The sequence below is a fragment of the Equus caballus genome, chromosome 12 (assembly GCF_041296265.1).
Source record: "Equus caballus isolate H_3958 breed thoroughbred chromosome 12, TB-T2T, whole genome shotgun sequence".
NCBI lineage: Eukaryota > Metazoa > Chordata > Mammalia > Perissodactyla > Equidae > Equus > Equus caballus.
In genome coordinates this window covers 44,617,224-44,625,599 of record NC_091695.1, presented here as the reverse complement: position 1 = coordinate 44,625,599, position 8,376 = coordinate 44,617,224, and the positions used below count along the sequence as shown (strand labels likewise).

The following is an 8,376-nucleotide window of genomic DNA, read 5'->3' as shown; positions in this document are numbered from 1 at the left end:
AGATCCTGGCCAGACAGGACCAAGGTCAATTTAAAATTGGCTTGAGGCTTCCAGTCCAGAGTAGGCCAGACAGCAGCTGGGAGGCGGCCCAACGGCCTGTAGAGGAGAAGCGCACCTGGTTCTGGAAGTTTCCATCAAGTCTATTAGAAGCAGGAGCAGTTTTTCCTCCTTCCTTTGAACATCATCACTCAGCAACAGCCAGCACTGACAGTATCTGGACGGAGAAGCAAGAATCTTCCGCTCCCTCTTGTTCACCTTGACCCTGGAGCCTACACTTCAAACCTGGGTCATTCCCACAAGTAATGTCTGGGAAACACCCAAGGGAAAACTATTTTGCGAAATTTACTTGGCCGTGAGATAAGTCGTGAAAGAATTGAAGTTTTCGTTGAGCGCTAGCCCAGTTCAATTCACGTCTTGTCCAGATTTCCCCCGTCTTTTTTGGGTGTATAATTTACATGCAGTAACTTGTACAGAACTTAGAGCTACAGTCGGAAAGTTTCCATAACGTGTGCACCCGGGGAGCCACCCCCGGATAGAGGACTTTTCCATCACGCAGAAAGCTGCTCATGCCCCTACTTCGTCAGTCCCACCCGTCCGGAGATTTCCACCCCCATAGATGAGGTTTTCGCTGTTCTAGGACATCACCTACTTGGAATCAAACAACTTGTACTCTCTACCTCCGGCTTCTTTTACTCCGACACAGAGTTTCTGAGGTTCATTATGTCGCAGCACCTTCATTACTATTCCTGAGTAGGATTTCATCGCACGGATAGAACACAGTTTGTCTATCCATTCAGTACAAATAAAGCTGCCACAACTATCTTTGAAGGGAGAAAGAAAGAGAGAGAATGAGAAATAAAGAGAAAGAGAGAGAGGGATGAAAAAGAAGGAGAGAGAAAGAGAGGGAGAGAAAGGAACAAATTATAACCTATTGAACAAAACAGGAACCCAGAAGTCCAGAGTGACACAAATATATTAATACATTGAAGGTTTGATGAGGAATGGGATGTTTACATCCTCTCAAATGCCTCTCCACTGAACACTTCCTTATTACAAAGGGAAAACAAGAGATTTTCCGGTGGAGAAGCTTGGCAGACAGCCCTTAACCAAGTGACGCAAGAGAACATCATCAGTGACAGGTCAAATGGAAGTCCTTCCCCACCCGATAGGACGTGATGAGAAGAACACAGCCTCGTTACTGTGACATTCCCGCCAAAGATACCCGACCTTAATATAATCACGAGGAATCCTCAGAAAAACCTAAATTGAAGGACATACTACAAAATCCCTGGTCTGTAACCTTCAAGAATGCCAAGGTCATAGAAGTCGAGGGAAGCGTGAGGACCGTTCCAGAGTGAAGGAAGCTGAAGAGACCCGACAGCTAAGGTACCGTGGGATTTGGGACGAGTTCCCTTGCAATAAGGGACATTACTGGGGTCACTGGGAAAATGTGAGTACAGTCTGAAGATTAAATGGCAGTGACCTACCCATCTCTATTTCTTGATTTCGGTCCTCCTGGTCCAGTTTGGCGCGGGGACAGCTCAGTCGGAAGCAAACACATCCCAACGTGCTCAGAAGTTGTGGAGCATCCGGGCAGCGACTTCAGGAAAAAGAATTCTTCGTGCTAGACTTGGAACCTTCCTGTAAGTTTGAAATTATTAAAAAATAGTAGGATTAAGCATTCCCTGCCCTTGAGGGGACGAGCTTTTCAGCTGCCGTTGGCCCTTTCTGTCTTTACTTCTAGGTGTGTGTGAAAGGACGGGGGTGACTACGGCTGGGCTTCTTTTTGCTGGTGATGGAGAAGACAAAAGAGGGTGTGTGGTGGGAATCCGAAAGAGTACCAGCCCTCAGGGTCACAGGGCTGTGCCTGGGGCCATCTGGTTGTCCCAGGCGGACAGAAATCCCAGGACACCTCTGAGCTTGAAAGGCAGGGAAAGGCGTGTGCGTTTTGTCAGGGTTGGGGGTGGAGAAGCCTCCTCAGCTGACCAGCTTGAGGCCCCAGAGACGGGAGAGGGGTTAGAAACCGCCTTCACTTCCTTTTACTCCCGTAACAATCTTGGAAGGCTAACATCGTCCTTCATGTATCGAGCCTCTGGATGCTGGAGATACAGCAGTGAACAAGGCAGGCCCAGCCCCCTGCCATCAAGGAGCTTATAGCCTGGAAGGCAGAGATGGCCAGTGGATGATGAGTAGGTAAAAGATACAGATGCTATGTCGCTCCCCTAAGTGAAGCTCATCCATGGCTCCCTGGTGCCCCCAGGGCCTCTGTGACCTGGCCTGAGCTTCCCTCTGGGCCTTGACCCTCCTTCTTTATCAGAATAAGACCTATGCCCTCTCCTGCCCCAGAACCTTTGCACTGGCAGTTTCCTTGGCCTGGAATATTTGCCACTTGTCATTTCTTCACCCATCGCTTTGGTCCCTGGGCAGCCTTCCTTGCCCCTCCACCTGGGGCCAGAAGCCTTCTCTGGCTCCCACAGCCAGGGGCTTCCTTGTGTCCAGCACTGGCCACACTGTGGAGTTGCTTACCCTGAATCTGGAAGGGCAGAACTTTGTCAGATTCATCTCCAAGCTCCCATTGCCCTGTTCAGGGGCTGGCATATAGTTGGTGCCTAATAAATGTTAGTTCCTGTGTAAAAAAAAAAAAAAAAAGATACATACGCTAGATGGTTATATGTGCTAAGGAGAAAAAAAACAAAAACCACCAAGGCCATTGATGGAGAATGAAAGCTCGGTATTGACCTGAGCAATGGAAAGAATCTCTCTCCGAGAGGTGGACGTTTGCTTGCATGTGCATGTGCTCCATCATGGCCACACTCTATTTGAGATTTCTATTCAACACCTAAGTGTCTGGTGTCAGAAGTTCAGAGAAGTCCAGGCTGGAGACGAGAATTGGGGCATCTTAAGTCCATAAATGATTTTAAAGTTCTGAGTGAGAGGACTTAGGCAGGTCCTTTGCACAGGTGAGAGGATGGTGTGTAGACAGGCTACACCATTTGCCCCAAGTCACATGGCTGCTAAGTTGCAGAGCTAGGATTCAAATCCAAGCCAGACTTTGTGCCAGGCCCCTGTTCACAGCTGCCAGAGTCCTGCCGCTCTTGACTACGGGGCCTTCGAGAGATCATGCGACCTTTCACAGGCTCGGTTTCCTCATCTATCAAAGGAGGGGTGGGCAGTGGAGGCACAGGTGGGAGGCAAGGATGGTACAGGGGGCCCAGTGGTAGTCAGGCAGGTAGCCAGGGAGCTGGCAGCCACCCAGATGGGTCACCGGAATGGTCCTGGGCATGCCCCCTCCTTTCCCCACAAGTCTGGACCACCTGCTCTCATCAGAACAGCCCGGTCTTCCGGGCAGGGGTGGGGGACCGGGTGAGACACGCGTGCAGAGTCCAAAAGCTGACACATATCACTTTACAACGGGAAGCCACACGCCACCCAGCCTGGAATTCTGGGGTCAGCACGACCTGTGGGCCCTCCCTGTGGGCAAAGGATCCCAGCAAGCAAATCCCTGCCAGCCGGTCACTGGGTGAACCTGGCATTTGAAGAAGGGGACTTGGAGAGTGATGCAGCATTGATGGACCAGGCTGGGTCTCTGGGGTGTCCCCTGGACCCTGCTACGGGACTGGAATAGGCTCTGTGGTCTCAGCCGGTGCCCTACCAAGGGCACCGCTCCCAGGTCAGCTCTGGGCTGGCACTCCTGGTGCTTCCGGAGCTGGCCAGGCCCCTTCCGCGGACTTAGTCCTTCTTTAGGGTTGTTAATATCTTTCCCTCTGTCCAGGCTTGGGCGGGGTGGGGTGGGTGGTCCACTGCCTCTGTGGCTTAGCAGTTCCACTCTGGGGCACCTAGAGCCTTCACAGTGTAAATGCCAATGCGCCTGTCACGTGGGGGCTGGGCAGGTGCCTGGCCACACTACTTCCTGTCCCCCATCCCCCCGCCTCTGCCAGCTGGCAGGAGGAGGCCTCCAGCTGGCCACGCTCACTGTGGGGAAGTCGAATTTCCAGTCTCTCACAGGAGGGCCGCTCGGGGCTGTGCCCTCTGCCCAGCTCAGCTGGTATCTCTTCAGCATGGCTCCATCAAGGTCCTGAGCCCCAACTCAGCTGTGCCAGGAGCTCCGGCCTGCCCTAGGCTCCTCAGCTGAGGCTGGAAGCAATGCAGGGAGGCTGGGGGAGGGACAAACCCAGAACCCGGGAGCCTGAGAGGAAGCTGTGCCTGGGTTTGCGCATCTCTCTCTCCTGCCAGGCTGCAGGTCAGGACTGTTCCCTTGTAAGTCACTGCCCAGAACACTTGGTCTGGCACTGGGCAGTGAATAAACGGAGGTGCCAGCATCTTGGGAGTCTCGCGGACACCTTTAGGCACCACCCCGCTGCATCTGGCAGCCCGTGGGGCCTGGGGGTTTGCGTGTCAACCCTAGGGGTCCGTGTTGGGGTAGACTCTGGAACGTCTGAAGCAGGGAGGACACTGGTGTTCAGGGCTGTAAAGGGCTGCCCCAGGCATGGCTGGATGTGGGGCCTGGGCATGAAGACCCTGGAGGGTCCACACAGGGCTGTGGCTGCCCACTGGAGGCAGACGGTGTTTCCCTCCCATGCACACCTCTGAGGGGCATCCAGTGTGGGGGGTGTGTGGCAAAGGCAGCCTCAGTGGGGCGCAATTTGAGTATTTGGAGCCATGCACTATGAAAATCTTGGAAAGTCTAGCAATAAATCAGAAGCTAATGAGACCAAAGCAATCATTTGTTAGATGCGTTTGCAAAGAGGACCGTGGTAGGGCGACTATGATGCCACAGAGGGTCCCGTGGCTTTTAGAGTGGAAGAGCAGGAAGCACAGAGCAATGTGCCTGGATCTGCTTTACCTGAGAGGTGGGGAGGCTCTGCCCCCCATCCCCCAGGTCGGTATTGGGAGGGGGGAGGTGGGGAGGGGAGGTGAGGGCCGGGAGAGGAGCTCTGGTTTTGAAGATCTAGACCTCTCTGCCTGTTAGCCACATGCCCTCAGCAACTCACTGTGCCTCAGTTTCCCATGTGTGGAAGGAATAATAAGCATCGTGTCTACTACCCAAGGTCAAGGAGGAGGGAAAATGAGGTAAGCACCTGTGTTGGTGTTAGCCGGACCACTGTCCTTGTGTCCACCCACACTTTCCACTGTGCCATCCTTTATGGCGTGCCTACTCTGTGCCAGGCCCTGGGGACGCTGGGAAACCAAGGCGGAGTGGGGTTCTTCCTGGAATCGGTCTACCTGCTCCCTCAGTTCCGGAAGCCGAAGCCTTTTCCCCCACCCAGGGCAATTTCCCGACCACTCCCTCTTCCTATCCTGCTCCAATCCGCGTCAGGTCCCCGGCTTCCCCGCGGACACCTTTAGGCACCACCCCGCTGCATCTGGCAGCCCGTGGCAGCCTTGGCTTCTCCTCGATGTCTGCGTGTTTCACCAGAGTACTAGGCAAGGGCTCTGGTTCAGGCCCTGACTAGCTGTCTTAGAGGTCACCTAACCTCTCTGTGCCTCAGTTTCCTTACGTGTAAACTGGCAACCCCAACGGTCCGCACCTCCTGCGGGTTGTTGGAAGGAGTGAATGAGACGGGGCATCAAAGTCTGGGAACGTGCCTGGGATCCCGGAAAGGTCGCATGCATGTTACTCTCACGGTTGTTATTTTGTAGTCATTATCAGCAGACGGCCTGAGCCAACAAAGGGCGGGGCTTCGCCCCATCCCTGCAGCGCAGCACCTGGTGCGGGTGAGCCCCTCGGCGCCTTCCCGACCTGCCCCAGCTCCCCGAGGGGGCTGCATCCTTGGTGCTGGCACTGCCCAAGTAGGGCGAGAATGGCGATCCCGCTGTGTCGCGGAAAGCCCGGCACACAGTAGGTGCTCAGGAAATGGCCGGTGGACCCTGGGAAGCCAGTGGCTCGATGAATGCACGCTCCCCTCCTCCTCCCTCCCCCATGGCGCGATGGAATGCCCGGGCTGCCCACATGGTCTTGAAGGGTGTATCTGCCTCCGATGACACCCATTCCCACAACAAAGAAGCTCGCCTCCTTGGGGCCACCTCCCCTCGCCGCAACCGGGAGACGCAGTGGGCGAGGAGCCTGCCCAGCCCCCAGGGATGTCCCGCGTCCCGGCTCGGGAGCTGTCCCCGGTGGGTACAGCGGCGCCAAGGGCCCAGGGCGGGGGACCAAACGGGCGAAGACACATCGGGCCGGGGAGGCGCCCGAGGGGCGCACGGCGACGCCGCCTCCAGCCGCGATTTAAAGGGCAGCGAGGGGCGGAGGGATCCCTTGACTGCTCGGCGCGGATCCCTCCGCCGCGATCCCAGAGAGGCAACGGCTCGGCTCGGCCCCCTCAGACCTCGCCTTTTGTCCCTCCGCCGTCGCGAGCACCCGGCGGGGGACTCATTTCTTTCTCGTGTTTCTCCGCCTCCCCCCGCCGAGTCCCGTAAAAGCAACAGAGGCGGCCGGGGCGGCGCGAGCCGGCGTGGTGTCCCTCCGCCCGGCCGAGGGCACTCCTTTTCGTGTCCTTCCACCGTTCCCGGGCGGCGTCCGAGCGGCTCACCGGGGGCGGCGACGCGTCTGCGGCGCGGGCGGCGAGGCTCCGGGGCGATGAGGTGAGGGCGTCCGGGCACCGGAGGCGGCAGCGCGGCGCCAGGACCCCGGACGCGGAGCCTCCCGGCCGGCGGCTGCCTCTGGGCCCCCGCGGCCGCGCGGGAGGCGAGGTGAGGCCCCGGTCGCGGGGCGCGGGGCGGCGGGGGCGCGGCGCGGTGGGGGCGGGGGGCTCGGGCCGCGCTGGGACTCATTTCCCGACAGCGGAGGGAGCGGGCGGTGCTGCGGCGGGTGCCGCCATCTTGGATTTTACTCTCCATTTTTCTGTGGAATTATTTTTTGGTGATTAATTTTCGTGGGGGACGGGGAAGTGTCGCCGGGCGGCGCGGGCCCCCCAGCGCAGCGGCGGGCCGGCGGGGCCTCGACGCGCCCCGAGGAGGAGCGGGCGGGCCGGCGGTGAGCGGGGCGCGGGCGGCCGGGCGGCGGGGCGCCGGGCGGCGGCGGCGGCGGCGGGGGCGCGGGCCGGCGGGGGCCGCGGCGGGCGGGGGGCGCGGCCGGGGAGGGGCGGCGGCGGCGGGGTGCGGGCCTGCAGGGGGCGCCGCCGCCAGAAGGGAGCGAGAGCGGCCGCCGGGCAGCGCCGGGCCGGCCCGCGGCCGCACGAGGGGAGCAGCCCCGGCGCTCGCGATTGGGGGACTCTGTTTTCCCTCTTCTCCAATGGGCAGCCGGGAACGGGCTCGCCCAATCTGCTCCCTCTGCCGCGCTCCACTTTGGGTTGTTTTTGTTTGGGCTCGAGCCTCCTCTCGCGTCTCCTCCCGGGCCGGCCCTCTCCCCACTCGGTCCCTCCCTGGACGGCGCTGCGGCTTCTGGCCTCCCTGCCCCGGGTCCCGAGGAAACGGGCTGGTCCTGCCAGAGTGGCTCGGTTGTCCTTCCCCCATGGCCCGAGATGCTGTGTGTCCGAGTCCCTCCCACCTGTGAGAGGGGGACGAGCCCGTTTTCAAGATGACAGCTGGACCCACCTTGCTGGAAGGGTACAGAAGCGCGGTGGACCCGGAGAAGTGCGCTCCCTCTCGATTGGGGTGCCTTTGACCCGGTTCTGCGGCTCTTGCTGCCCCTCCGTGGGATGGGGAAACTTTAGGAAGACCGAGGAGGCGAACCTGTGTTCTTTGATGTTGGTTTTCAAGAACTTGCCAAATGATCTTGTCTCGAGTAGTGGGCAGATGGATTGATGGGTCGTGCTTGTCATTCTCTTCATCAGGACCTTCTTAGGTGTCAGGTGTTTTCGTGTAAAGTGTAGTTGAAGGCCTGATAGGTCTGAGGGCTGCTGCGTAGCATCATCCGAAGCGGCTGAAACTTTTTTCCTGTAGTCTTTCCTATCGAGAGCACAGCTGTAAAGTTTGATGACTAGTGTAAAAGCCCATTTGGAAAAGGGAGGGGGAAATCGGTTTTGCCTGAAATCGTCACAGATAATTTGTACCTATTGAAAAGCGCGCTTGGAGAGTTACTTGCTATAGATACAAGTTTACTTTGTAGCCGAACGTTTCAAACGCAAGTTGCACCGCAGGCGTGGCGCTCGCTGTCGAGGCTCCCTGTCTTCCGAGATGAAAGTCCACAAACGCTTTCACCCCAGCGTGTGTGGGATTAAAGCTCAGGCGCGTTTTCCAGTTCTTACTCGCTAAACATTCCACATTCGGCTCTCCTTTTCCCAAGCTCCAGCCCCACTAGTTTCCCATGGCTGGTGTTGGTCACATCCTGCCCAGATGCCTCCACCCCCTGTCCCCATTCACGCCCATCCTTCAGAAAGGCCCAGGGCCGTGTTCCCTCCTGGCGGAGGCGCTCATACACGCAGGTGCAGGGACTCGCCC

At 58.0% G+C, this 8,376-nt stretch overlaps 1 protein-coding gene and 1 long non-coding RNA gene across 9 annotated transcripts in view; one reads left to right on the top strand and one right to left on the bottom strand.

Moving 5' to 3' along the window:
- Window positions 1–8,234, bottom strand: LOC102148870 (uncharacterized). Of its 4 annotated transcripts, XR_011424143.1 has the most exons (5): window positions 6,528–6,663; window positions 2,527–2,626; window positions 1,488–1,641; window positions 650–821; window positions 1–214 (listed from the first exon to the last, which is right to left on the bottom strand). It is a non-coding gene; the product is annotated as an uncharacterized lncRNA (long non-coding RNA). The 4 variants fall into 4 exon arrangements; XR_001378117.3 differs by lacking the exons at window positions 1–214; window positions 6,528–6,663 and adding an exon at window positions 7,531–8,234 and having other exon boundaries at window positions 433–821; XR_002811995.2 differs by lacking the exon at window positions 1–214 and having other exon boundaries at window positions 433–821.
- KMT5B (lysine methyltransferase 5B) overlaps window positions 5,994–8,376 on the top strand; it is a 53,369-nt gene continuing 50,986 nt past the window's right edge. For 2 of the 5 annotated variants that reach the window (XM_023654597.2, XM_023654594.2), the window contains exon 1: window positions 6,336–6,687. The gene's annotated coding sequence lies outside the window, so the exon portion shown is untranslated. Of the gene's footprint in view, window positions 6,115–6,281; window positions 6,688–6,792; window positions 6,971–8,376 lie in introns of those variants that run through there. The other 3 variants (XM_070230226.1, XM_023654596.2, XM_023654595.2) reach the window with 3 other exon arrangements.